The following is a 27995-nucleotide window of genomic DNA, read 5'->3' on the forward strand; positions in this document are numbered from 1 at the left end:
GTGGAAGTTGGCAGTACACGGGAAGTGGGTGACTAAGAGGGAGGATGTTATCAGGAGAAGAGTGGTGCAAGGTGCTGCAGTGCTGCGTGAGGGAGCAACCAGATGAAGGTGGAGTGGGAGCAGGGAAGCGGATAGAGGGAGATGGGGATGAGAATTAGAGAAGATCTAGGCTGGGAGGACAAAGAAGAGTTTCACCTTCCCAGTTCAGAAAAGTTGCTGTCAGGAGGACAAATCACAATGGCACACATCGTGAAGCTGTCGCTTAAATCTAGCACACCTCATCTGCTGGCAAACTAAGCAACTGGGCAGTCTGCTACCCTCAGCTGCAGTTTGGCAAGAGCTGTCTGTGCTGATGCACAGCACGTCTGTGGTCTTGCTGGCATAGAATGTGGCACAGGGCACAGTGGCTGTGCAGCTGAGTTGGTAGACTGCATGGCCACATTGACAGGTGGTCATCCCTCAGATGAGGATAGAGGTGCTCATGACAGTACTGATGTTGGGTAGGGAAGGAAATTTATCAGATAGGTCAGGTCCACAGTGGAGTACCACTGTCATAAGCAGTAGTTGTGAGCTTGGCAGAGTACACGATCGAGATGATCCCTCTCAGATGATACTGAGTTGTGAAAGGAAGGGGGAGGGTACTGCTACTCCGTGGCTGGGTATTGGGCATGTGAAGATGGTAGGGAGATGTGTTTCCAGATGAGATATGGGAGGGCAATTTCAGCTGAGGGTCTCAGTGAGGCTATCACATCTGGAGAGGGGCCCTTCATGACTTCTAGCGGGTCACTCAGCCATACGGAAATGACTTCTCAGTACAGAACAGGTGCCAAAGGTCACATAGGGCTACTGACAGTTATCAGTAGATTCAGTACGGATGAGGATACTAACAGAGCAATCTGCCATCTGTGTGGTGGAGTTTGACAGTGAGGAAAGTGGCCTGTTGGACCGAGAAGGACCAGGTGAAACTGATGGGGAGAAGGTGTTGAGTTTCTGTTGGAATGTGGATAGAATGTCCTCACCATCTGGTCAGATCTTGCAGATGTTGTCCGTGAATATAAACAAAGTTCAGGGTTTGGTATTCTGAATGGCTAAAATGGATTCCTCTATGCAGTCCATGAAAGTGGTTGGATAAGGAGGGTGCCAAGAAGATAACCCCCAAATGAAAAGTATCTGTGTATGAGGATGCAGTTGGCCATGATGATCAGGAATTTTAATACTGCACAACAGCTTCCCCTGTTGCTGTGTGGCAGAATTCTGGAGTTAGTCAAACGAGTAGGTCTGCCATGAAACGTATCTTATTATGGTCTTTAGTAGTTTAAGTTCAATTCGTGGCAGGAAAATATGGGAAAATCAACTGAACTAGTCACAACATGCAATATACGTGTTTCTCACAGGAATCCTGGAGCACCATTTCAAAAGGATTCTATAGTATCTATGAAATCAACAAGCTATTAGAAATATTGTGTTATAAATATGACTAATAAGAGAAAATGCAATTTACTCTATAGAAATTTAGTTTAGTGTCCGAGAGTTTGTTGCTATAGCCTACCCACTGAGAGCTTGGACAAAAGAAATCCATGTGATTGACCACTAGTTGTTCCAGTGAAAGCATTTCGTGTTTACACAACACGTGGTGTGTCTAAATACTTTGTCCCTGTTTGCAGTTTGTCATGCTGACATCACAGCAGAGCATGTGTTGCTCATGCAAAAACTATATTGTGAATTCTGCCTACAAAGTAGTGAAATCAAACCTAATGAACCGGCATGTGGCGTAGCAGATTCAAAGAAGCAATTTCAACAACAATACCAGCTACAATAATGTTAAAGAACGACAAACTAAGTTCATTCTATCAATCTTTCATATGCATTTACAAGAAAATGATCTCTCTTCTACAATGCAGTCTAATTTCCTCTTTATTTTCAGCTTTTTCCATCACATGGAGGAGGTAATATTTATTCCACTCTTCAGAAGTCCTTGTTATTACTGCTAATTCTAATAGAACTTTAACTTTTAGTTTTGTATTGTCTGCTTTTCCTTCAGCATAGACTGACACCAGGCCAAACTGTGGCATTTAATTTTCAGTGGTATTGATGATTCTGAGGAACAGTTTTCCCTGAATTCTTAGTCATTTCATTTTTAATTATATCTAGTAGTTTTTTCCAACAGAGTCTTCAAATTGGCATTTTTACGTATTCTCCCTTCTGATACATCTTGCTTAGTGACTTACCATTAGGAACTTTTTCTTTTCTACGAGAATGTACGATGCATTATCAAAAACAATACTGCACTTTCTAAAGCCAGTATGATCATCTTTAAACCACCTTGCAAACTTATCAGTGCCCATCTCAGCATAACCTGCACTCTTACATCTGAAAGCCCACAAACAGCCTTTGACAAAACCTGTTTTGCTCACAATGTGTGTGATAATCAGTCATTTTCCTTTAACTGATGGAGCCTTGTTACTAGTGGATAATCCAGACAAACAATGTTTTGAGGATTTTATGGTACTATCCACTCAGACGTCGCTTCATGTATGTGTCTCATTCAGCCATGTCTGGCTCAATAGATGGAAATTTCTTCACCTCTCGCCAGTTTAGTGTTTCACAGATAACACCACCTCCCTGAAATATAATTCCTGTGCACTTATTACAGGATACACCAAAGAATAACACATACCTGTAGATACAGCTGTTTTCATGATGTTGGTCATTGGCTGTTCTGGAGACAACAGTTTTCTACACATTAGGAACCATGTGTTTCTCTGAAGAACTTAGTGGTTCAATTCTTGGGTGGAACTCAAACTGATGTTTCTACCTTCCTCACTGGTAGATGATGTAATGAGTATTCATACGTCATCCAAATGGGGTGGGGCCAAACAAACAAGAACAAACCATGCAGTAATATTGAAAGGGCACAGGAACAATGCTGAAGGTTGTTAGAAACACTGATACATATGCTAACAACTACTTGACTTTTGAACATTTTTTGGCGAACTTCAACATCAGGTACCACAGAACACTATCATCCACTAACAAACTTTGTAATTGACAACTTACACTTTAATGATTTATGGCTCGAACGACAGTGTGCAAAGATTTCAATATTTGTGTGTGTCTTTCCTAATTTAATTTAAATTAATTACCTGTGTTTCACTTCAAATTGGCATGTCACATTACAGAGGCAGTCATTACTATTTACTGTCTTCTCATTAATGTGAATAATTACATGTGAATTACCATCTCTAATCATATTTGAGCAAAAAGTGAAAAGCTTGCTTGGGAAATTGTGCAGTATTAATACACTGTAGCTGGTGTCCAAGATCGACAGCTTTCTCAATTCTCAATGAATGGGTCCTGTGCTAATACAGCACAGTCAACAAAGCAAACAGAAGCAGTATCAGTGGCAGTCTACCAGAAACATGGAGGCATGGCTGTTGAATGTATATTTGTGGTGTCTTTATGTAAATTGTTGTGAAGAAATTTTAATAGATGGAATCAGAGTAAGAAGATTCTGAAAGCTGTGGATGTTGGGTGTTTTCAGACATGAACAACACCAGCAGTTGGGAGTCTACATCGAGCTGCAGCAGGGTGCTGAAAAATTTATTGACAGCCATAACATACAATGTTGAATTTTTGAAAGTGGTGGTACTGCTGCTCATTTGCCCAAATTTAAATGTTTATCAAATTTAATATGGTCTGAACAGCAGACTGACTGGTCAGAGCATCAAAGAGTTGTCTGGGCACAATAGAGTTGATATTAAGAGCGAATACGTCAGCATGGCAGTTTGAATGCCAATGAATACAGTAGTTTAATGAGTTGCTTCAGCTAATTTCTAAATTAATTAACATGGGTCTTTACCAGGCTTGAGGATACAGTTTAGCTACTTTCAGCATGTCACTGGACACTAGTTCTATCAGTCCGAGGATACCAAAGGACTCGGAATAGTTTAATGTTTCTCTATCTTACATTAATACGAATAATGGATGCTAACATATTTCCTGCAATGTAATGGGTTGTGTTGGAGGATTACTTGGAATCAGCATTAAGTTCTGATTTTGTTTTGATCTGTACTAGACGTTCCCCACACAACCACATCATGGATGAGCAGCTTCTGTTTCACTATTGTGTATTGGAGGCTGACTTGCTTTGAGTTCATTAGTGCAAGTCAAGCTTGTTTGTTTATTTGTTGTGCTTTAGGGCACAAAAAACAATTGGGGTCATAGTGCCCTATTCAAAAGTATAGAACACGAACAAAGAGTTAAAAAACGACTATATGTCAGTTCCAATTGACATCATAGAAGATAGCTTAGAACAGACATGTGGACAAAGGACTAAAACAGACGTAGGTCAAATGTAAAAAATTAAATGGCCTTCACCATATTGCTTCAGCAGGTGAAAAGTAAAACTGTCGACAGCCCCCGTGTCATTCACTAAAACAGTTGACAAATCATATGGCACACCAAAGCTGGAATGTAAATGGTTAAAAAGGGGCAGTCCATCAGGAATTTTTTTTTTGTTTTGGTTTTCGGGTGTAAAACTGCTATGGTCATTAGCGCCCGGGCTGTGAGTAGGAAACGGTAAAAAACTAAAATGAAAGGCAGCAGCAATGGGAACGAAACTAAAAAAATTGGAGAAACTAAAAGCAGAAGGAAAGCTTAAAAATCCACTACAGAAAGAGGTTGCTTGTCCCCAAAAAGAGCTTCAAATGACTGACGTCACCTCACTGGCACTAATGAACTCTAATACGCGATCGGCCGAGCGCGTGTCATCTGCTAAAATTGATGATATATCAGGCGACTGCTGTAGACGGACGCGTAACGGAGTAAAATAGGGGCACTCAAGTAAAAGGTGTCTTACCGTCCACAGCTGAGAACAGTGGGGACAGAGTGGGGCACGATCGCCGCTTAAAAGATGTCGATGGCTAAAAAGACAGTACCCTATCCGGAGTCTAGTTAAAATGACCTCCTCCTGACGACGCGTTCGGGAGGAAGAGGTCCAAGCACAGGGAAGAGCTTTCACGTCCCGCAATTTATTATTGGGAAGTGTCGACCAATGTGCGTGCCATAAAAGAGTAACACGACGACATAAAACACTCCGTAGATCGGAGAAGAGAATCGTGCGAATAGCTGGCTGAAGAGAGGCTGCAGACTTGGCCGCTATATCGGCCGTCTCATTTCCATAGATACCAACGTCTCCTGGGATCCAGAGGAACGCCACAGAGATGCCCCCCAGGTGGAGCAAGCGTAGGCAGTCCTGAATCCAGTGGACCAGAAGGTGGACAGGGTAGAGAGCTTCGAGACTGAGGAGAGAGCTGAGAGAATCTGAACAGAAAAACACACTGTATCCGCTGATGGCGACGAATGTATTGGACAGCCTGGAGAACAGCGTAAAGCTCCGCAGTATAAACCGAACACTGGTCGGGAAACCGAAATTGATTTGGGGTGTCGCCAACAATATAGGCACTCCCTACATCTAACGATGTTTTCGAGCCATCAGTGTAAATAAATGTGGCTTGCTTCATTTGTGCACATAGAGCAGCAAATGTGCGACGATAAACAAGTGTAGGGGTACCATCCTTGGGAAATTGACAAAGGTCACGGAGCAGGCAGGTCCGGGGACAGAGCCAAGGCGGTGCTGTACCCCAAGTTGTCAAGAAGGTTTTAGGAAAGCGAAAGGAAAGAGAATGGAGCAGTTCACGGAAGCGGACTCTCGGTGGTAGTAGGGAGGAAGGGCGGCCTGCATACCCTACATCCAAGGAGGCGTCGAAAAAAATGTCATGGGCCGGATTAGCAGGCATGGAAGACAGATGGCTAGCATAACGACTCAGAAGGACTGCTCGCCGATTGGACAGCGGAGGTTCAGCAGTCTCAGCATAAAGGCTTTCCACAGGGCTGGTGTAAAAAGCTCCAGACACTAAACGTAATCCACGGTGGTGGATAGAGTCGAGACGCCGAAGAATAGACGGCCGAGCAGAGGAGTAGACTATGCTTCCATAGTCCAATTTCGAGCGCACTAAGGCGTGATAGAGGCGGAGAAGGACCACTCGGTCCGCTCCCCAGGAGGTACCATTCAGGACACGGAGGGTGTTGAGGGATCGCAGACAGCGAGCCGAAAGATAGGAAACGTGGGAGGACCAGCACAGTTTTCTGTCAAACATAAGACCCAAGAATTTAGCGACGTTGGAAAACGGAAGGTTGACAGGACCTAGATGTAAGGAGGGCGGAAGAAACTCCTTACGTCGCCAAAAATTAACACAAACGGTCTTACTGGGAGAAAAACGGAAGCCGGTTTCGATGCTCCAAGAGTGGAGGCGATCGAGACATCCTTGAAGACGTCGTTCAAGAAGGCTGGTCCGTTGAGAGCTGTAGTAGATCGCAAAATCGTCCACAAAGAGGGAGCCCGAGACATCGGGAAGGAGACAGTCCATAATTGGATTTATGGCAATGGCAAACAGTACGACACTTAGCATTGAGCCCTGGGGTACCCCGTTTTCTTGGGAGAAAGTACAGGTGAGAGTAGTGTTCACCCGCACCTTAAATGTGCGCTCTGCCATAAATTCGCGAAGAAAAAGCGGCAACCGACCGCTAAAGCCCCAAGAGAACAGTGTGCGGAGGATACCTGTCCAATAGGTATCATACGCTCTCTCCAGATCAAAAAATATTGCTACTGTTTGGCGTTTCGGGAGAAAATTGTTCATGATGTAAGTGGAGAGAGCAAGAAGATGGTCAACTGCAGAACGATGCTTTCGGAATCCGCATTGGGCAGGTGTTAAAAGACTGCGGGACTCCAGCCACCAAGCTAAACGGCAATTCACCATACGCTCCAAAACCTTACAAACACTACTCGTGAGAGAAATGGGGCGATAGCTAGAGGGGAGATGTTTGTCCTTTCCAGGTTTCGGAACAGGAACGACGATAGCTTCCCGCCATCGTCTGGGAAAAGTACTGTCGGTCCAAATTCGATTATAAAGGCGAAGTAGGTAACGCAGACTATGAGTTGATAAATGCAGCAACATTTGGATGTGGATACCACCCGGTCCTGGGGCAGAGGAGCGAGAAGAAGAGAGTGCATGTTGGAGTTCCCGCATGGAGAAAACAGTATTATAGCTTTCGCGATTTTGAGAGAAGAAAGCAAGAGGTTGCACTTCCGCTGCACGTTTCTTCGGGAGAAACGCAGGCGGGTAATTTGAAGAGCTCGAAATCCCAGCAAAGTGTTGATCCAATGAGTTAGAAATTGCGACGGGGTCCACGAACGTATCACGCGCGACAGTGAGCCCAGAGACCGGGGAGAAACTAGGTGCACCTGATAACCGTCGAATCCGACTCCAAACTTCCGAGGAGGGAGTGAAGGTGTTAAATGAGCTAATAAAGAATTTCCAGCTTGCCTTCTTGCTATCGCGGATGACGCGACGGTATCGCGCACGCAACTGCTTATAGCGGATACAGTTCGCCAAAGTAGGATGGTGGCGGAAAACGCGAAGAGCACGTCGCCGCTCACTTATTGCGTCACGGCATGCCTCGTTCCACCAAGGAACTGGGGGGCGCCGGGGCAATTCGGAGGTGCGTGGTATTGAACAATCCGCACCTGTAGGAATAACGTGTGTAATATGTGTGACCTCATCGTCGACGCTAGGATAGTAACTCATCGAATGTCGCTAGAGACGAAAAAAAGTGTCCAATCGGCTTGGGCAAACTTCCAGCGTCGCGGGCGCATATATGGCAGTTGAGGCTGCAGTCTAAGGACACATGGAAAGTCGTCACTCGAGTGTGTATCATCAAGGGCGAACCATTCGAAACGTCGAGCTAGCGGAACACTACCGACCGAAAGGTCCAAATGAGATAAATTTGTCGTGGAGGCAGACAAAAATGTAGGGACCCCAGTGTTGAGGCAAACTAGATCCGCTTCGTGGAAGACGTCGAGCAATAGTGAGCCACATGGACAAGGATGTGGAGATCCCGAAAGTTGGTGGTTGGCATTGAAGTCCCCAACCAGCAAATAGGGGGGTGGAAGCCGACCAAGAAGATGAAGGACATCAGCTCATGCCATTGGTGTGGACGATGGATTGTATACAATGCAAAATGAAAAGATTTATCCAGAAAGGGAAAGACTGACAGCGACAGCTTGGAACAAGTGTTTAAGGGGTTGGGTGATTTTTTTTTTTTTTGGTGGGGTTTAAGAGCGCTCAACTACTGAGGACATTAGCGCTCAGTCACAATTGTTAGAGCACATAGAATCTAGCAAAACGCAAGGGGAGGGGGGACACCCGAAAGTCCTTACAAAGATGTAGATAAAATAAGTAAAAGAGATGTCATTGGACAAGCCAGTCAAAGTTATAAAACGCAGAACACGAGCAGCTGCTCGAGCGTCATCAGCTAAAATATCTGGTAAAGTAGATGGCAGGGACACGACAACACGAGATTGACTAAAGCGGGGACACGACAACAAAACATGGCGCACTGTTAATGCTTGACCACAACGGCACTGCGGGGCTGGGCCACCGGAGAGCAGGTAGCGGTGGCTAAACCGGAAATGCCCAATCCGCAACCTGGTCAGAAGGACCTCTTCTCGCCGAGATGGTCGGGAGGAGGTTGTCCAAGCAGTTGGGAGCGGTTTTACTGCCCGGAGCTTGTTTCCTTGAAGGGAAGCCTTGGCTGCAGCATCCGCAGCCTCATTCCCAGGCACTCCTACACGTCGGGGAACCCACAGAAAGCTGACAGGAGAACCATTATCAGCGAAAGAATGGAGGGACTGCTGTATCCGTTGAATCAAGGGATGGACCGGATAGGGAGCTCCAAGGCTCTGAAGAGCACTGAGTGAGAGAGCAGAGTACATACGATGAATGGCGGTGGCGGCGGGCATACTGAACGGCCTGATGGAGAGCAAAAAGCTTGGCCGTAAAGCTCGAACATTGGTCGAGGAGCCCGTATTTAAAGGTGGCAGCCCAGACGACAAAGGCACAGCCGACACCATCTTCAGTTTTTGAGCCATCGGTGTAAATAAAGGTGTGACTGGCAAGTCGAGCACGAAGTTCGACAAACCGTGAGCAATACACTGCAGCCCGAGTACCCTCCTTCGGGAGTGAGCTGAGGTCGAGATAAATATGAACCAGAGCCTGGAGCCAAGGTGGTGTCGGGCTCTCACCCTCTCTGAAGGTGGTAGGGAGGGATAAATCAAATTGTCGAAGCAGGCGACGAAAGCGGACTTCAGGGGGCAGCAGGGCAGACACATAAAACCCGTACTGACGGTCGAGAGAATCTACGAAGAAGGACTGGTAAGAGGGGTGGTCGGGCATAGACAACAGCCGGCAGGCATACCGACACAGCAGTACGTCGCGCTGGTAGGTCAATGGTAATTCGGCAGCTTCAGCATAAAGACACTCGACAGGACTAGTGTAGAAGGCTCCGGTCGCAAGACGTAACCCCCGATGGTGGATGGAGTTGAGATGGCGTAAGAGGAATGGCCGAGCAGACGAGTAGACGAGGCTCCCATAATCCAGCTTCGATCGGACTATGGACCGATACAGGCGAAGCAGGACAGTGCGATCCGCTCCCCAAGATGAACCACTAAGAACTCTGAGGACATTAAGGGAACGTGTACAACGGGCCGCCAAATAAGAGACATGCGGAGACCAACACAGTTTCCTGTCCAACGTGAGCCCTAGAAACTTTGTTGTTTCCACGAATGGGAGAACAACGGGATCGAGATGTAAGGATTGCGGAAGGAACGCTTTATATCGCCAAAAGTTGATACAAACCGTCTTCTCTTCAGAGAACCGGAAGCCATTTGCCACGCTCCACTAGTATAGGCAGTCTAGACAACGCTGAAGGCAGCGCTCCAGGAGGCATGTTCTCTGGGCACTGCAGTAGATCGCGAAGTCATCGACAATGAGAGAGCCTGAGACATTAGGTGGAATGCAATCCATAATTGGATTGATCGCGATGGCAAAAAGGGCTACGCTCAAGATGGAGCCCTGAGGCACTCCGTTCTCCTGGAGGAAGACGTCAGACAATACGGAACCCACACGTACCCTAAACTTTCGGTCCGTTAAAAAGGAATCAATAAAAAGGGGCAGGCGACCACGTAGGCCCCACCTGTGCATAGTGCGGAGGATACCTCCTCTTCAACAGGTATCATAAGCCTTCTCCAAATCGAAGAACACGGCTCCCGTTTGGCGCCTTCGCAAAGAGTTGTTCATGATGAATGTCGACAAGGTCACAAGGTGGTCAACAGCGGAGCGGCGGCGACGAAAGCCACATTGGACATTGGATTCTTGAATCTCGACGGCTACTTACCATACTAACCGACCATTAACCATGCGCTCCATCACCTTACAGACACAGCTTGTAAGAGAAATGGGGCGGTAACTAGAAGGAAGGTGTCTATCCTTCCCGGGTTTTGGTATAGGAACAACGATGGCGTCACACCAACACATGGGGACCTGACCTTCGGTCCAGATGCTATTGTAGGTACGAAGAAGGAAGCTTTTGCCCGCCAGAGAAAGGTGTGCCAGCATCTGAACGTGAATGGCATCTGGCCCCGGAGCAGAGGAACGGGACAGTGCAAGCGCACGTTCAAGTTCCCGCATAGTAAAGGGGGCATTGTAAGTTTCCAGATTCAGCGAGTGGAATGAAGGTCGCCGAGCCTCTTGTGCCTCTTTCCTGGGAAGGAAGGCAGGGTGGTAATGGGCGGAGCTTGAAACCTCCGCGAAAAACCGGCCGAAGGCGTTGGAGACAGCCACAGGGTCGACAAGGACCCCATTACCTGAGGTCAGGCCAGGTACCGAGGAGTGGGCCTTAATGCCCGACAGCCGGCGCAGGCCACCCCATACGACAGAAGAGGGAGTAAAACCGTTAAAGGAGCTGGTGAAAGAGGCCCAACAAGCTTTTTTGCTGTCTTGGATGACTCTACGGCATTGGGCTCGGAATCGTTTGTATCCAATACAATTCGCCAACGTAGGATGGCGGCGAAAGGTGCGTAAAGCATGTCGTCGAGCACGGATAGCGTCTCTACAAGCCTCGTTCCACCAGGGGACGGAAACGCGACGTGAAGAAGAGGTAGTACGAGGAATGGAACGTTCGGCAGCATTGATGGTAACAGCCGTGAGGTATTCGACCTGACTGTCACAACTGAGAAAATCGTGGTCCGGGAAGGTCGCCAGGGAGGAGTAAAGTCCCCAGTCAGCTTTCGGTATGTTCCAGCTCGAAGGACGTGCGGATGGGTTGTGGTGCAGGAGACAAACGACACAGGGGAAGTGGTCGCTCGAATAGGTGTCAGAAAGGACATACCACTCGAACCGACAGGCAAGAGTGGTAGAACAGATCGAGAGGTCCAAGTGGGAGTAGGTATGAGTAGAGTCCGAGAGGAAAGTCGGGGCGCCAGTATTGAGGCAGACAAGATTGAGATGGTTGAAGACATCCGCCAAGAGTGAGCCTCTTTGACAGGATGCAGGAGAGCCCCAAAGGGGATGATGGGCATTGAAGTCGCCAAATAATAAAAACGGCGGAGGAAGCTGAACGATCAGGTGCATCGTGTCAGCCTGACTAACAGCAGATGACGATGGAGTGTAGATGGTTCAAACTGAAAAAGTAAAAGCAGAAAGAGTAATACTGACAGCTATTGTCAATGGGATGGGATGGTAATAGACATCGTCCCGAACGAGCAACATGACCCCACAATGAGCTGGAATAACGTCCACAGGGGTGAGGTCATACCGCTCCGAGGTATAGTGGGCAAAGGCAATATGGTCAGATGGGCGCAACTTGGTTTCCTGGAGACCAAGGACGAGCGGACAGTGCAGGTAGAGGAGCAGTTGTAATTCCTCCCGATTAGATCGAATACCTCTTATGTTCCAATGTAAGAAGGCCATCGCTGGTCAAAAAAAAGGGGGGGGGAACGAGATGGGGGAGAGCTGGTCACCTCGACGGCTGCGGAGGGCCAGTTTTCGGGGGAACAACGCTACCACCGGTGGGAGGCGGATCCTGTTCCATCGAGTCGTCGCCAGCTGCGGCCGCTGTCCCGGGTTGCGTTGGAGGGGCAGCATCATTCGCTGACGAGAGGCCAGTTGTGCACCTGGCAGCAGAGCGTCCCGGCGAAACTGAGGACGGCCGGGAGCAGCGAGTCACGGATGGAGTGTCAGACGAAATGCGCCGGGGTGGAGAGGGGGATAGAGACTCCTTCTTGGAGGCCTTCTTGGAAGCCTTCTTGGAAGCCCAAGGAGGCACAGGGATGGTGGGCTGGACCCGATGAAGGTCCTCACGCGCGGGGTCGGTTTTGGAACGCCGGACCTCTGAAGCTGGGGTCCGGAACGTTTCCCCGATGGACGCCTGAGAGGAGGATCGCTTCTCAGGCGGCGGCGAGGGGGGGGGGAAGGAGGAGGAAAGGTGACCCCTGGAGCAGAGAGGGCAGAGTGCGTCTGGGCGGAGGATTTGGAAGGGAGGGATTTGGGAGGTGGAAGCATAGACCCCAGATGGGGTGAGGAGGTGGAGGGGGGACAGGATAGGGGTGAGGATACTGTGGAAGGAGCAGACATGACTGAGGCAAACGAAGTTGTCAACGTCACGGGATGGAGGCTGTCATACTTCTTCCTGGCCTCAGAATAAGAGACGATCCAAAGTTTTTAATTCTTGAGTCTTCTTCTCCATCTGATACACTGGGCAGTCTAAAGATCTAGGCGAGTGGATGCCAGGACAATTGACGCACCGAGGTGGTGGGGTGCATGTATGTTCCTCATTAAGAGGACGTCTACAATCGCCACAAAGGGGCTCAGCCTCACACCGTGACAACATGTGCCCAAAGCGCAAACACCGAAAACAGCGCATAGGAGGCGGGACGTAAGGTCGCACGTCGCACCGGTAGCACATCACCTTTACCTTCTCCGGGAGAACGTCCCCTCGAAGGCGAGGATAAAGGCCCCAGTGTCTATGCGACGATCTTTGGGGCCGCGCTGGACTCGCCGGACGAAATGCACGCCTCGGCGCTCCAGGTTGGCCCTGAGCTCCTAATCAGATTGCAGCTGGAGGTCCCGATGAAAAATAACCCCGTCCTATTCAGTGGCAGATGCGGCACAATAGACACTGATGTCCCCTAGTCGGTCGCACGCCTGGAGCGCCGCCGACTGTGTGGCGGAGGCGGTCTTTATAAGAACAGACCCTGAACGCATTTTACTGAGAGCATCGATTTCCGCGAAGATGTCCTCGATGTGCTGGACGAAGAACATGGGCTTGGAGGTGGCGAACGTCCCCCCATCGGTCCGAGAACAGACTAAATAGTGGGGGAAGTACTTCGCCCCAAGCCGGCGGGCCTGTCCTTCCTCCCAGGGAGTGGCCAAGGGGGAAAGGGCAGGAGAACCAGAACTAGAAACAGTACCTTTCCTTTTGATAGACTCGGCCGCAGAGCGACATGATACACGTTGACGTTTCATCTGCGAAATGCCCGCCGCGATTCTACCCACTCCGACCATGGGCTCTCCCCACGGGCGCCACCCAGCCTCAGCAAGGGCCACCTGGCAGGATGACCATTGCCGGGAGTCCAGATGCCCAAGGAGATGGGCATCTACTCCTTTGCCGACATGGGGAGGGTGCAGCTCAGGTATCGGCAGTACGATCCCTGTGTTGTCAGTGGGCTACAACGTAGAGGGTACATGACGACCCCACCACAATGGGCTGGCTACAGAGCTGGATTTCGGGTGCCATGGAAGGTCCATAATGATCCTAAGTGCAGATGGGACTCACTATGGGCATAACTTGTGCAACCGATCAGGCGTTTAGGCCCAATTTGAAGAATAGTGGGTGTGGTTAGAACGCCATTACAATGCTGAGTGCCAAGGTCTTAGTGCACTGAGGACCAGTGATACACCACATAAAGTGTCCTTCCCCAAAAGGCTCGTACTTCTGTAGAATTTTGAAAAATGGATGTCAAACCCCAAGGGGGACCATCACATGGAAGGCCGAAACGGTTGAAAGTCCTTTTAGTCGCCTCTTACGACTGCAGGAATACCTCGGGCCTATTCTTACCCAGGACCCGCAGGGGGGGGGGGAGAAGGATGTGAAAAATGAAGGTATGCAGCCCGGAAAGGAAGGAGGGCCACATTAGCTCGGGGTCCCGTGCTCACTACGCACGTATCCACAAAAGAGTTGGACCCCCTGGGGGAACACAGGAGGCAGCTACACGGGTAGCAGGGGTTGTGTGGCGTGGACTGGGCGGCTTTTTTTTAGGTTGGACAGTCTCAGGAAAGGTCAAAAAGGTCTACAGTCTCTAAGGGTACAGGACATAGGAACGACGAGAATCGACCAAGCAACAGTCGGTATTGTTTTAAATTCTCGTAGCTGTTTTGGAAAAGTAATAGAGCTTGAAGCACTGATAGCAAACGCTGAAGCTGAAATCGTTATAGAAACAGGAAGCTGGTTAGAGCCGAAGATAAATACTGTGGAAATTTTTACAGAGGCGCAGACCGCGTTCAGAAAGGAGAGATAAAATAAAGTAGGTGGTAGTGTGTGTGTCTGTTGGTAGTAGTTTATCTTGTAGAGAAGTTTAAATTGTTAGTTCCTGCGAATTTGTATGAATAGAGGTTATAGTCAACAGCCGTACTAGAATAATAATCGGCTGCTCCTACAGAGCCCCTGACTGATATTGAAGCAAGCCAAGCACTGGATCATGTGAGGTACAGCGGCGAGCTAGTGTGCCGGGACTTACCCCAGTTCACTGCCGGTAGCGCCACGTCACTTTAACGCTTCAGCGCGTAGTGCCCAAGTATTGCACCACAATTAAGTATTAAATTAGAAATCAAAATTTGTCTTTAAAACTTTGTTAACATATAGTTTAGTGTTATTATGTACCAAATACCAAGTCTTTATGTTCTAGACTCAATAGTTTACGTAACAATGCCGTTTAAAGGTAAAATAAGTGGCGCTAAATAATAAAGCTAGAAAACCAGAATTTGGTCAGAAGGTGTCTTCAGAACTCATAAATAAGTCGTGCACGTTTCCAAAACCAAATAAAAATTCACTCCAGAATCGACGTTTTCAGGACAAATCAGAGGCGCTAAATATTGGAATTAGAAACATGAAAATTTGTTTTCTGCTTCAGTTCACCCCAAAAAAAACAAAGAACCTTAAGGTACCTCATAGTTTTTGAGTAATTAAGTAAAAACAAATTTTGTAGCTCAAGTATACCCAATCGTAGTAGTACCTGTAATTTTAATGATTAGAGAATTTTCGTTGAAGTGAATGATAAAAACATACCAAGAGAGCTATACCAAATTTGAGAGTAGTTGTAATAACAGCTGAGATAAGTTCTAGTAAAGATATGGCTTACAGGTAACGATCTACCGTTAGTTCCACTATAAAAATTCTAGAACGCAAAGTTTTCATTCTAGCAAGCTGAAACTCTTTCGATGATTTCAAACAACTTAACAGAATACAAATAAAAACTAAGGTTTCTCAAGCAGTCTGTAACTATATTGTTAAAGTTTATGTGCCCGAGAAAGCGGTCGTTCAGAGGCTGCTGCAGTATGCAGATAACCTGGTAACAGACGTTCCTCGGCCGTCCGCTGCGGCACCTAGGTAAGTGCAGCCCGAGAGGCAGTAGGAAAGTTCACTTCGCTCTCAGCTACGGTCAGATCCATGTCTGTCAAACGTCGGATGTCGCTCTGCCTCGGATGACGTCAGAGCCGAACTGCGTCAAAGCGCGTATTTTCTGGTAGAAACGGATAGTGAACTCTCGAGGACTGTACACCGTCCTGGATCGCCAAAGTAACTGTCAGTGCGCCGCCCGTGTGAATTACAAATCCGCGTGACAAGTTGTGACTATTTCCACTTTTATAGCGAGCATTAATTTTGAACATTTATTGCAAACTTTCATTGAGTAATTTTAGTCAGAGCGAAAGACAATCTGGTAGGAAAGTACCGTAGAGGTCGCCTCTCAACTGATAAATGTGCTGTAGGAATAGAAATCCTTGCTTTCGACTGAGAATAGTTAATTTTCTAGTGTTGTATGTTACAAACTTCACAATACAATTTTGATTGGAACTTTATACTTTTATTTGAAATCTTAGTCCTGATCCAGCAAAGAAATAGGACAAACATTTTTTTTCACTGAGCTGGACCAGAATGAGGCCGTGCAGACTGGAAACTAAGGTCGGTATGTTTCCCTTCGCTATCTGGCTGACCACAAAATTAGTTGCCAGGCTCGCGTGAGAAAAACGGCGAACAAACAAATTAAAGATTAACTTTTCCCTGCCGCCCCACAAAATGGTATAATAGCTGAACGGTTAAAAGAAAACTTGAATCTCATTACAATTAATTACCTCACTTATACAGTAATAATTGGTGGAGATTTCAATCTACCCTCGATTTGTTGGCGAAAACACGTGTTCAAAGCCGGTGGTGGACAGAAAACATCTTCCGAAATTGAAATGATAATTAAATCAAGCTGTCGACAGGCGCTGATATACATCAACGGGGACAGATGAAAATGTGTACCCGAACGGGACTCGAACCCGGGATCTCCTGCTTACTTGGCAGATGCTCTATCCAAGTTTTTTTGTGTAAAAAAAGCGTAGAGTGGTCAGTTACGAGCAGGTGGAGACAAGGCGGGCAGAGGTCGGAACCCGAGGCCTGGCTGCGATGTCTCCCCCCTCCCATCCCCGAATCACTCCCTCAAAGTAGCTTTTTGATTGATTTATTTATTTATTTATTTATTTATTACTAGGAACAGGGTAAATGAACAAAATATCTTTATTGGTACAAACTTCAGTGCAACAAAAATATTCTTCCGGCGAAAATAGCACGAGACATTACACACGTACAAGGCGAGCAATTTTGTTTTATTAACAAGGTATACGCAAAAAATACTGATGTAAGCTAAGAGGTGTGAAGCAACGGACAGTGGAACGGGGAAAAAAATCAGCGTGGTAGCGCGGTCGGTGCTCGACTTTATTGTGGGCGGTTTGTAAGTACTGCCAGGAATCAAGGCGTGATTTGTCGCAATCATTATACATGTAGGTGATCGTCCATCCATTGACTCTTACAATCGAGTGATTTTTGGTGGCGTGAAAATAAGTATCATCAGGATGGATGAAAGTCCATGGATCCATCGAGTCAAGCGGACGCGAAGGTAACAGACAACGAACTGTCGGCCTAGTTTGCAGACGTCACTGGTGGCAGCACAAGTCAGTTGTTGGACAGTCATCCATGAGGTGGCAAATCGAACAAAGTGGGGAGTCCGCTAGTGCGATGGCGTGAAGACTGATTCGTGGCGAATTTTCCACTTGCGACGTGGTACCATGATGCCCGGACGTTGGAAGGAAGGAAAGAAGGAAAGGCTGGTGGGTATGACACCAAAGCGTGGCCCAGCGTTTGGACGCATGTCTGTGTTCAACATATGGAACGAAGCAGTGGGGTGTCAAAATCTTGAGGTCGAGGAGAACGCGTGGTTGATTTTTGTGTGTGTGAGCATAACTGAAGCCGACGATCAAATCAGAAATGCGCGTCAGATGGTGCTTGATGTGTCCGACTGGTACTGGTGGTGTTATGATCGCGGGAACAAGAATTTCCAGCAAGCTGCGCGTAAGGGAGGTGACCCCGTGCCACTGCTTGTGGAGCGTACCGGGTGTAAGGAAGTATCCAAAAGCAGCTTGGAGGCTGCGTCCAGTAGTTGATGGCAGCGGGAGGACCTGTGCGATGTGAACCATTCTGGGCGCCACATGCTTATTGAGGAATTGGACACGTTGTAAAGAATCGAGTCGGCGGAGAAGATTTAGTCGCACCATCATGCGGAGAGTTGCACGCCGAAAACTGATGGCAGCGGAGCGGCGCACGGTGGAGGTGAAAATGATACCAAGGTATCTTATTTTTATACACACGGGAGAGATGCTAAATCCACGTGGTGAGGGGCCTCGTCCAATGTACATCGCCACGGATTTAGCCACATTCATGTTACTGCCCGCTGCATTTCCGTACGTTGGTATCAAATCAAGTACCGTTTGTGTGTCACTCCGTGAGCGCCCCAAGAGGAGGAGGAGGTCGTCCGCATACGCACGACATCGAAAACTGCTGTCGCAAAGTCAGACCAGAAAGGTGGCTCGTCAGACTCCCGATGAGTGGCTCCAGTCTTATGGCATGGAGTAGGGTCGAAAGTGGGCAGCCTTGCCTTACGGAACGCCGGATCGCCACCTGTCCCGCCACACGGCCATTAACCTGAATCAGCGATTCGGCGGTGACGTACAGGCGCCGGATGACATCGGTAAGGGTTGGTGGAAAACCCATGCGGTTCATCACTGAGAACAGAAAACGAGGCCGCACCTTGTCGAATGCGCTGTCAAAATAAATGGAAACCAACGCCGCTGCCAGTGCAATTAAATCGCGACATTCTCCTGCTGCCGTTTGTGTATTAACTGAGCCACCCGGAGTTGTCTCTTTCGGGGATAGAATGCTAGGCAGGACATTGCGGCATCGCGTCGCCAGTAGGCGTGTAAAAGTTTTATAGTCTGCGTTTTCCAACTGAGCCACAGAGGGCACAGAGGATAGTGCGACTGCAGGGATTTATCCCTTGCACACTCCCCGTGAGACCCACATTCGCAACTTAATGTCCACACACTACATTCATAGTGCCCATGTCCATTACATTCATTACTCGCGGCAGACAATCTTACCCAGTCCTGTAAGAGTTTGGGCAATGCGTGTGTATCCAGCACAGGTCAATGGCCGGTTAGCTTCAACTATATGAAGATGGTCTCTGATCTTTCTGACATGTTCGAAAGAACAGATAACATCTTCATATATCTTCCGAAATTTTACTAAATGCTTTCTCTGAGAATTACTTTGAAAAATTAGTCATGAGCCCATGGTTGCAGAAACACTTGACCTCTTAGCCACAAATAATCCTGATCTAATAGAGAGCATCAAGACGATCATGACGGATAAGGTATTAATGATCATAAGGTCATTGTACCGATGCTCAAAACCATAACGACTAAAAATAAACGCAAAATATATATTTAAAACAACGGATAAAAATTCGCTTGATGCCTTCCGAAGAGAGTCTCCATTCCTTTCGAACTAATTATGTAAGTGTAGACCAGATATGGCTCAAATTCAAAGATACAGTAATAGATAGATTCATACCGCATAGTTTAGTAAGATACGGGACTGATCCTCCATGGTACACAAAACATGTCAGAGCACTGCTGCACAAGCAACGAAGAAATAGCATGCCAAATTCAGAAGAACGCAAAATCCCCAGGACTGGCTAAGTTTCACGGAAGCTCGAAATTTAGTGCGGACGTCAATGCGAGATGCTTTTAATAGTTTCCACAATGAAATATTGTCTCAAAATATGGTAGAAAACCCAAAGAGATTCTGGTCGTATTCTTACACCAGTGGCAAAAAATAGTCAACACCGTCACTGCGCGATAGCGATGGAAATGTTACCGAGGATGGTGCCACTAAAGATGAGTTACTAAATACAGATTTTCGTAAATCCTTCACGAAAGAAGACAAAGCAAATACTCCAGAACTCGAAACATTAACAGCTGTTAGCATGAGTGACATAAAAGTAGATATCTTACGTGTTGCGCAACAACTCAATCACTTAATAAAGGCAAGTCTTCTGGTCCAGATGGTATACCAGTCAGGCTCCTTTCAGAGTATGCTGACGCAGTAGCGCCTTTCTTAGCAATCGTATACAACCGCTCACTTGACGAAAAGTCTATTCCTAACGACTGGAAAGTAGCACAGGTCACAACAATATTCAAGAAGGGAAATAGGAGTACCCCACTGAATTACAGACCCATATCATTGACCTCAATTTGCAGTAGGATTTTGGAGCATATACTGAACTCTAACATTATGAATCACCTTGAAGAAAATTGATACATAACCAACACGGATTCAGAAAATATCGTTCTCGTACAACACAGCTAGCTCTTCAGAATGAGAATTTCACTCTGCAGCTGAGTGTGCGCTGATATGAAACTTCCTGGCAGATTAAAACTGTGTGCCCGACCGAGACTCCAACTCGGGACCTTTGCCTTTCGCGGGAAAGTGCTCTGCCATCTGAGCTACCGAAGCACGACTCACGCCCGGTACTCAGAGCTTTACTTCTGCCAGTATCTTCGTCTCCTACCTTCCAAACTTTACAGAAGTTCTCCTGCGAAACTTGCAGAACTAGCACTCCTGAAAGAAAGGATACTGCAGAGACATGGCTTAGCCACAGCCTGGGGGATGTTTCCAGAATGAGATTTTCACTCTGCAGCTCTGATAGCTCTTTATTCCAATGAAGTAATAGTGTTGTCGACAAGGAATCTCAGGTAGATTCCATATTCCTAGATTTCCAGAATGCTTTTGATACCGTTCCTCACAAGCGACTATTAACCAAATTGCGTGCATATGGAGTATCGTCTCAGTTGTGTGACTGGCTTCGTGATTTCCTCTCAGAGATCACAGTCCTTAGTGATAGACGGTAAATCATCGAATAGAACACAAGTGGTATCTGGCGTTCCGTAAGGTAGTGTCTTAGGGCCTCTGCTGTTCCTGATATACATAAATGATCTAGGTGATAATCTGAGCAGCTCCCTTAGATTGTTTGCAGATGACGCTGTAATTTTGCGTCTAGTAAAATCAGGCGATCAATTCCAATTACAAAATGATCTAGAGAAAATTTATGTATGGTGCGAAAAGTGGCAATTGGCACTAAACAAAGAAAAGTGCGACGGCATCCACATAGGTACTAAAAGAAATCAGATAAATTTTGGGTATGTGATAAACAACACAAATCTAACAGCTGTCAATTCGACTAAATACCTGGTAATTACAATTACGAGCAACTTAAATTGGGAAGACCACATAGATAATGTTTTTGGGAAAAGCGAAACTATGACAGCACTTTGTTGGCGACAAACACACTAAAGGGACAGCCTACAATACACTTTACCGGCCTCTGCTGGAATATTGTAGCGCAGTATAGGATCCTTACCAGGTTAGATTGAGCGAAAAAACGCAAAGATGGGCAGCTTATTTAGTGTTATCGCGCAATAGGGGTGAGAGTGCCACTGATATGATATGCGAGTCAGGGTGGCAGTCACTGAAAGGCGGTTTTCTTTGCGGCGAGATCTAATTACGAAATTTGAATCACCAACTTTCTTTTCCGAATGGGAAAATATTTTGTTGACACCCACCTACGTAGTGAGAAATGATCATAATAAGAAAGAGCTCGAAAGGAAAGATTTAGGTGTTCCGTTTTCTTATGCGCCATTCTAGAGTGGAATGCTAGAAAGTAGTATGAAAATTGCTGGATGAACCGTTTGCCAGACACTTAACCGAATTGCAGAGTGCGCGGGAAGGAGCGGGAGGGAGGGGGGAAGAAGTTAGGGAGGGAGGGAGAGGAAGAAGTTAGGGAGGGAGGGAGGGAGGGAGAGGAAGAAGTTAGGGAGGGAGGGAGGGAGGGAGAGGAAGAAGTTAGGGAGGGAGGGAGGGAGGGAGAGGAAGAAGTTAGGGTGGGAGGGAGGGAGAGGAAGAAGTTAGGGAGGGAGGGAGGGAGGGAGGGAGAGGGGAAGAAGTTAGGGAGGGAGGGAGGGAGGGAGAGGGGAAGAAGTTAGGGAGGGAGAGGGGGAGAGGGGAAGACGTTAGGGAGGGAGGGAGGGAGGGAGGGAGAGGGGAAGAGGGGAAGAAGTTAGGGAGGGAGGGAGGGAGGGAGGGAGAGGGGAAGAAGTTAGGGAGGGAGGGAGGGAGGGAGGGAGAGGGGAAGAAGTTAGGGAGGGAGGGAGGGAGGGAGGGAGAGGGGAAGAAGTTAGGGAGGGAGGGAGGGAGGGAGGGAGAGGGGAAGAAGTTAGGGAGGGAGGGAGGGAGGGAGGGAGGGAGAGGGGAAGAAGTTAGGGAGGGAGGGAGGGAGGGAGGGAGAGGGGAAGAAGTTAGGGAGGGAGGGAGGGAGGGAGGGAGAGGGGAAGAAGTTAGGGAGGGAGGGAGGGAGAGGGGAAGAAGTTAGGGAGGGAGGGAGGGAGGGAGAGGGGAAGAAGTTAGGGAGGGAGGGAGGGAGGGAGAGGGGAAGAAGTTAGGGAGGGAGGGAGGGAGGGAGAGGGGAAGAAGTTAGGGAGGGAGGGAGGGAGGGAGGGAGAGGGGAAGAAGTTAGGGAGGGAGGGAGAGGGGAAGAAGTTAGGGAGGGAGGGAGAGGGGAAGAAGTTAGGGAGGGAGGGAGAGGGGAAGAAGTTAGGGAGGGAGGGAGAGGGGAAGAAGTTAGGGAGGGAGGGAGGGAGGGAGAGGGGAAGAAGTTAGGGAGGGAGGGAGGGAGAGGGGAAGAAGTTAGTGAGGGAGGGAGGGAAGAAGTTAGGGAGGGGGAAGAAGTGATGAAGGGTAAGGCGAACTGAAACTGCTAGTCAGAGATGGGTTGACTATGAATTTCATCTTCTATGATCAGCATGACTCATCATGAGATGAAATGCCATCCTTGGGGGGGGGGGGGGAGGATATCAAAATGGATGGGGAGACATACGAGACCTGAAAGTGGTGGTGAAGACGCAATTTTGTCCTCTGAAAGTGGACACTGCTATTCTAAGAGCAGTCGTAAATCCTCTGTTGGATAGAAGACTACAAACACTGGAGGAGGGTCATAACAAGGAAAAAAATTAACAGGTGTCAGGTTAGTGGCTGCCGAGTGCCAGCATTCAAAGACACTCTGCTTCATGGGCTGGAGGATCCTGCTCCACGAGATCTACAGAGGCGTCAGCATTCCCCCTCCGTCGATCTGTGGAGCCCAGGAGAAAAATGGTAGGTGGTGCACACGGGCAACATGGAGGTCGACTGCGAGGTTACCACAAGGCGACACCATGGAGAAGGACCCTCGAATCTGTGAAGAAGACAGTTTACCTTTGACTTCTTTGAGCCTTTCCAGTGGGGAGAGGTTGACTCAAATGTTGCTTGGCTGGAGGGACGTAACAAGTATTCACTGGAGTATTCCTTCTGTCCTATCGGGCCTGCCAGTTGTGTAGCAGGTGAATTCGCCACAGGAGGTGAATATTTGCTGTCTTGTTGCACAGCTGGATGGGGACACAGCAATTTCACTGAGCAATTTACAATCGCAGTGCTGAACTTGAGGTTGCCTGCCAGTGTGGCCAGTCCTTCATGGAGTGAGATGTAAGAACGAAACTACAGGTGCCAGATGGAAGAGCGCAGGGTTTCCGACTAGCCAATGACTTTAATGCCTCGGTAAGGCACTTTGTCCTTGACCTGCTTTGATCTTTGATCGAAGCACCACACGATCGAAGGTGGGAAAGTTAGTGCCTGTGGGCACTACAGAGGCTTCTACTTTTTCGTCACACAATGGACTGCAATGACACCGTTGGCGGAGAAGTACGTTTGGATTTCTGTCTCAATCAGATCGTCGAGCAGCCTAGTGTAAATAACACCACAGAAGAATTCAGTGTTCAATGGGCCTTGACACCAACAGGATAGCCGAGAGGAGCAAAGCTGCAAGCAGTTGTGATCAAGCATCAGAAGTAGTCTCCAAATGCGAAGTACTGTAGCGTAAACGAGAGCAGGTTTTCACAGAGCCGGAAATTGCATCAAAACCTTTCTGAATAAGAAACTGACTTACCGTTGCAAAGGGTTCAGTATCTTCAGTACATGAAACCACGAGGAACCGTGGAGGAACTGGGAGTGTCTTTGAAATGGGAACTACATTTCGTTTATGTTTAGTCGAAGCTGACTAAAGATGAATGGCTCATTGCGAGAAAAATCATCCCACGATTACCTTTGTCTCCGATGGCATGCTCCTTCCAACTGTGCCCCCCTCAGAATGGGGGCTAACCTGCCACAGGTGAATGTTCACACCTCAGATCACACTTGCGAAACATCTGACAAAGGGATCAAATCGGCAATTTGGGCAATCACCCCTCTCAGGGCCTTTTTTTTTTTTTTTTTTTTTTTTTGTGGTTTTCGGGCGCACAACTTCAATGGTCATTAGCGCCCTGACTACTCTAAGAATGCACCGCGAGGCACAAGTGGACAACAACAACTAAAAGAGAAAACACAATAAAAGACAGACTGACAGGCATAGGATTAAAAAACATCAAATGTCCTTAGCGAGGTTTGTCAAATTGATAAAACAAAGAACACGAGCAGCTGCTCGTGGGTCATCCGCTAAAATGGCATCTAAAGTAGTAGGCAGGTTAAGATCGAGGCGCAGTGTTTTAAGATCGGGACAGGACATTAAAATGTGACTAACCGTCAGCAAGTGCCCACATGGGCAGAACGGCGCCGGCGCAGCCGTCAGCAGATGGCGATGGCTGAACCGGCAGTGTCCAATTCTTAACCTTGCTAAAACGACCTCCTCCCGCCGAGAAGGGCGTGAGGAGGACGTCCAAGCCACGGGAAGAGGTTTTAAGGCCCGAAGCTTGTTGTCGGTAAGTGCAGCCCAATCGGCATGCCACAGCGACACAACGCGCCGACAAATGACCCTGCTAAAATCGGACGAAGGGACACAACAAGAAGCTGTCCGAGGCTGGAGGACCGCAGCCTTGGCCGCGGCATCTGCAGCTTCGTTCCCAGGGATACCGACATGGCCAGGAACCCACATAAAGCTAACCGGCGTACCGACGTCCACCAGCTGCTGAAGAGAGCGTTGGATCCGGTGTACGAAAGGGTGAACCGGGTACGGATCACTGAGGCTCTGGATGGCGCTCAGGGAATCTGAGCAGATGACATAAGCAGAATGTCGGTGGCGGCAGATGTACAGAACAGCCTGGTAGAGGGCAAAGAGCTCAGCTGTGAAGACCGAACAATGGCCATGGAGCCGGTATTGGAAACTTTGTGCCCCGACAATAAAGGAACACCCGACCCCGTCATTGGTCTTAGAGCCATCTGTATAAATGAAAGTCATGTTGTTGAACTTCGAGCGAAGTTCCAAAAAACGGGAGTGGTAGACCGAACAGGAGGTGACCTCTTTTGGGAGCGAGCTGAGGTCGAGGTGAACGCGGACCTGAGCCTGGAGCCAAGGTGGCGTGCGGCTCTCGCCCACTCGGAAGGTTGCAGGGAGTGAGAAATCAAGGTGTTGAAGGAGGCGACGAAAGCGAACTCCAGGGGGTAGCAAGGCAGAGACATACAACCCGTATTGAAGGTCAAGAGAGTCGTCAAAAAAGGAACGATAAGAAGGATGGTCGGGCATTGACAGTAGCCGACAGGCATACCGACAAAGCAGTATATCGCGCCGGTAGGTGAGTGGCAATTCGCCAGCGTCAGCATGAAGACTCTCTACGGGACTGGTATAAAATGCTCCGATCGCAAGTCGTAAACCCCGATGTTGTATGGAGTTGAGGCGGCGTAAGATGGATGGCCGTGCAGAGGAGTATACGAAGCTCCCATAATCCAGCTTGGAGCGGACGATCGACCGATATAGGCGAAGGAGGACGGTTCGATCCGCTCCCCACGACATACCACTGAGAACACGGAGGACATTTAAAGAACGGGTACAACGGGCGGCCAAATATGACACATGTGGAGACCAGCTAAGTTTCCTGTCAAAGGTAAGGCCTAAAAATTTGATTGTCTCCACGAGTGGGAGAGCAACGGGACCGAGTCGTAAGGACGGTGGGAGAAACTCTTTGTAGCGCCAGAAGTTAATACAGACCGTCTTCTCGGCAGAAAAACGGAAGCCATTGGCGACACTCCAGGAGTAAAGACGGTCAAGAGAACGCTGAAGACAGCGCTCCAAGACACGTGGACACTGCGCGCTGCAATAGATGGTAAAATCGTCCACGAAAAGGGAGCCTGATACATCAGCTGGGAGGCAATCCATTATTGGATTGATCGCGATGGCGAAGAGAGCGACGCTCAAAACTGAGCCCTGTGGCACCCCATTCTCCTGGCGAAAGGTTTCGGACAGGACAGAACCCACACGTACCCGAAACTGTCGATCCATTAAAAAGGAACGAATAAAAAGAGGGAGGCGACCGCGAAAGCCCCATGTATGCATGGTGCGGAGAATGCCCGCCCTCCAACAGGTGTCGTAAGCCTTCTCCAAATCAAAGAACACAGCCGCGGTCGGGCGCTTCCGCAAGAAGTTATTCATGATGAAGGTCGACAAGGTAACCAGATGGTCGACAGCAGAGCGGCGCCTTCGAAATCCACATTGTACATTGGTAAGTAGGCGTCGAGACTCGAGCAGCCAAACCAATCGAGAGTTAACCATTCGCTCCATCACTTTACAGACACAGCTGGTAAGCGAGATAGGTCGATAACTGGAAGGCAAGTGCTTGTCCTTCCCCGGCTTAGGAATCGGGACAACAATAGACTCGCGCCAGCATGCGGGAACATGTCCCTCAATCCAGATGCGATTGTAAGTACGAAGAAGAAAACCTTTACCCGCAGGAGAAAGGTTCTTCAGCATCTGGATATGAATAGAATCAGGCCCTGGAGCGGAGGACCGTGATCGGCCAAGTGCGTTTTCCAGTTCCCGCATGGTGAATGGGGCATTATAACCTTCACGATTCGAGGAGCGGAAGTTAGGTGGCCTCGCCTCCTCTGCCTGTTTGCGGGGGAGGAAGGCAGGGTGGTAATGAGCGGAGCTCGAAACCTCGGCGAAAAAGCGGCCGAAGGCATTGGAGACAGCCTCAGGGGCCACAAGGACTTCATTCGCGACCTTCAAGCCAGAAACTGGGGAGTGGACCTTAGTGCCAGATAGCCGGCGCAGGCTACCCCAGACAACAGAAGAAGGAGTAGAACTGTTGAAGGTGCTGGTGAAAGCAGCCCAGCTGGCTTTCTTGCTTTCTTTAATAATACGACGACACTGAGCACGTAATCGTTTATAATTAATGCAATTCGCCACTGTAGGGTGGCGTTTAAAGGTGCGTAAAGCACGTCGACGAGCACGTAAAGCGTCCCTACATGCTGCGGTCCACCAGGGGACCGGTACGCGACGTGGAGAAGAAGTAGGGTGAGGGATGGAATATTCAGCAGCAGCGAGAATGACTTCCGTGAGGTGTGCGACCTGACGATCGCAGCTTGTGAAGGTTTGTTCCTGAAAGGTCGCCCTGGAAGAGAAGAGCCCCCAGTCTGCCTTGGAGATGGTCCAACGAGAGGAGCACGGAGAGGGAGTGTGCTGCAGGAGATGGATAACACACGGGAAGTGGTCGCTCGAATATGCATCAGCAAGTGCATACCACTCAAACCGGCGTGCAAGTTGGGGAGTACATATAGAGAGGTCTAAATGGGAATAGGTATGAGATGTGTCCGAAAGAAAAGTAGGGGCGCCAGTATTGAGGCAGACAAGATTGAGCTGGTTGAAAAGGTCTGCTAACAAGGAGCCCCTCGGGCAGGATGCTGGAGAGCCCCAAAGAGGATGGTGGGCATTGAAGTCTCCAGTTAACAAAAATGGTGCAGGTAGCTGAGTAATAAGTTGTGTCATGTCTGCCCTGGTAACGGCAGATGACGATGGAGCGTAAACGGTACAAAAGGAAAACGTGAAAGTGGGGAGAGTAATGCGGATGGCTACTGCCTGCAGGCCGGTGTGCAACGTGATGGGATCGTAGTAAATATCATCCCGGACCAGCAACATAACCCCTCCATGAGCTGGGATACCTACCACAGGGGGTAGGTCAAAACGCACAGAGGTGTAGTGTGCCAAGGCAATTTGATCGCATGGGCGTAGCTTCGTTTCCTGGAGGGCTACGACGAGCGGACGATGCGAGCGGAGCAGCAACTTCAAGTCCTCTCGGTTGGAGCGAACGCTGCGAATATTCCAGTTAATAAGTGCCATCGGAAGAAAAGGAAGATGAGAGAAGGGGTCACCTCGAAGGCCGCTTAGGGCCTGGCTTCGAGCGAGCACTGCCGCCGCCAGCAGGAGGCAGACAGTCATCGTCCATGGGGTCTATAGGGTCATCGGCCGTCTCAGGAGGATGGCCGGGAGGGGGAGCTTCCTCCGCCGGTGAACGGCCAGATGTTCGGCTACCAGCGGTGCGGCCAGGCGAAACGGATGACGGCCTGGGGCGGCAACCGCTGGGTGGCGCAGG

This window comes from Schistocerca nitens, chromosome 2 (genome assembly GCF_023898315.1).
Source record: "Schistocerca nitens isolate TAMUIC-IGC-003100 chromosome 2, iqSchNite1.1, whole genome shotgun sequence".
Lineage (NCBI taxonomy): Eukaryota > Metazoa > Arthropoda > Insecta > Orthoptera > Acrididae > Schistocerca > Schistocerca nitens.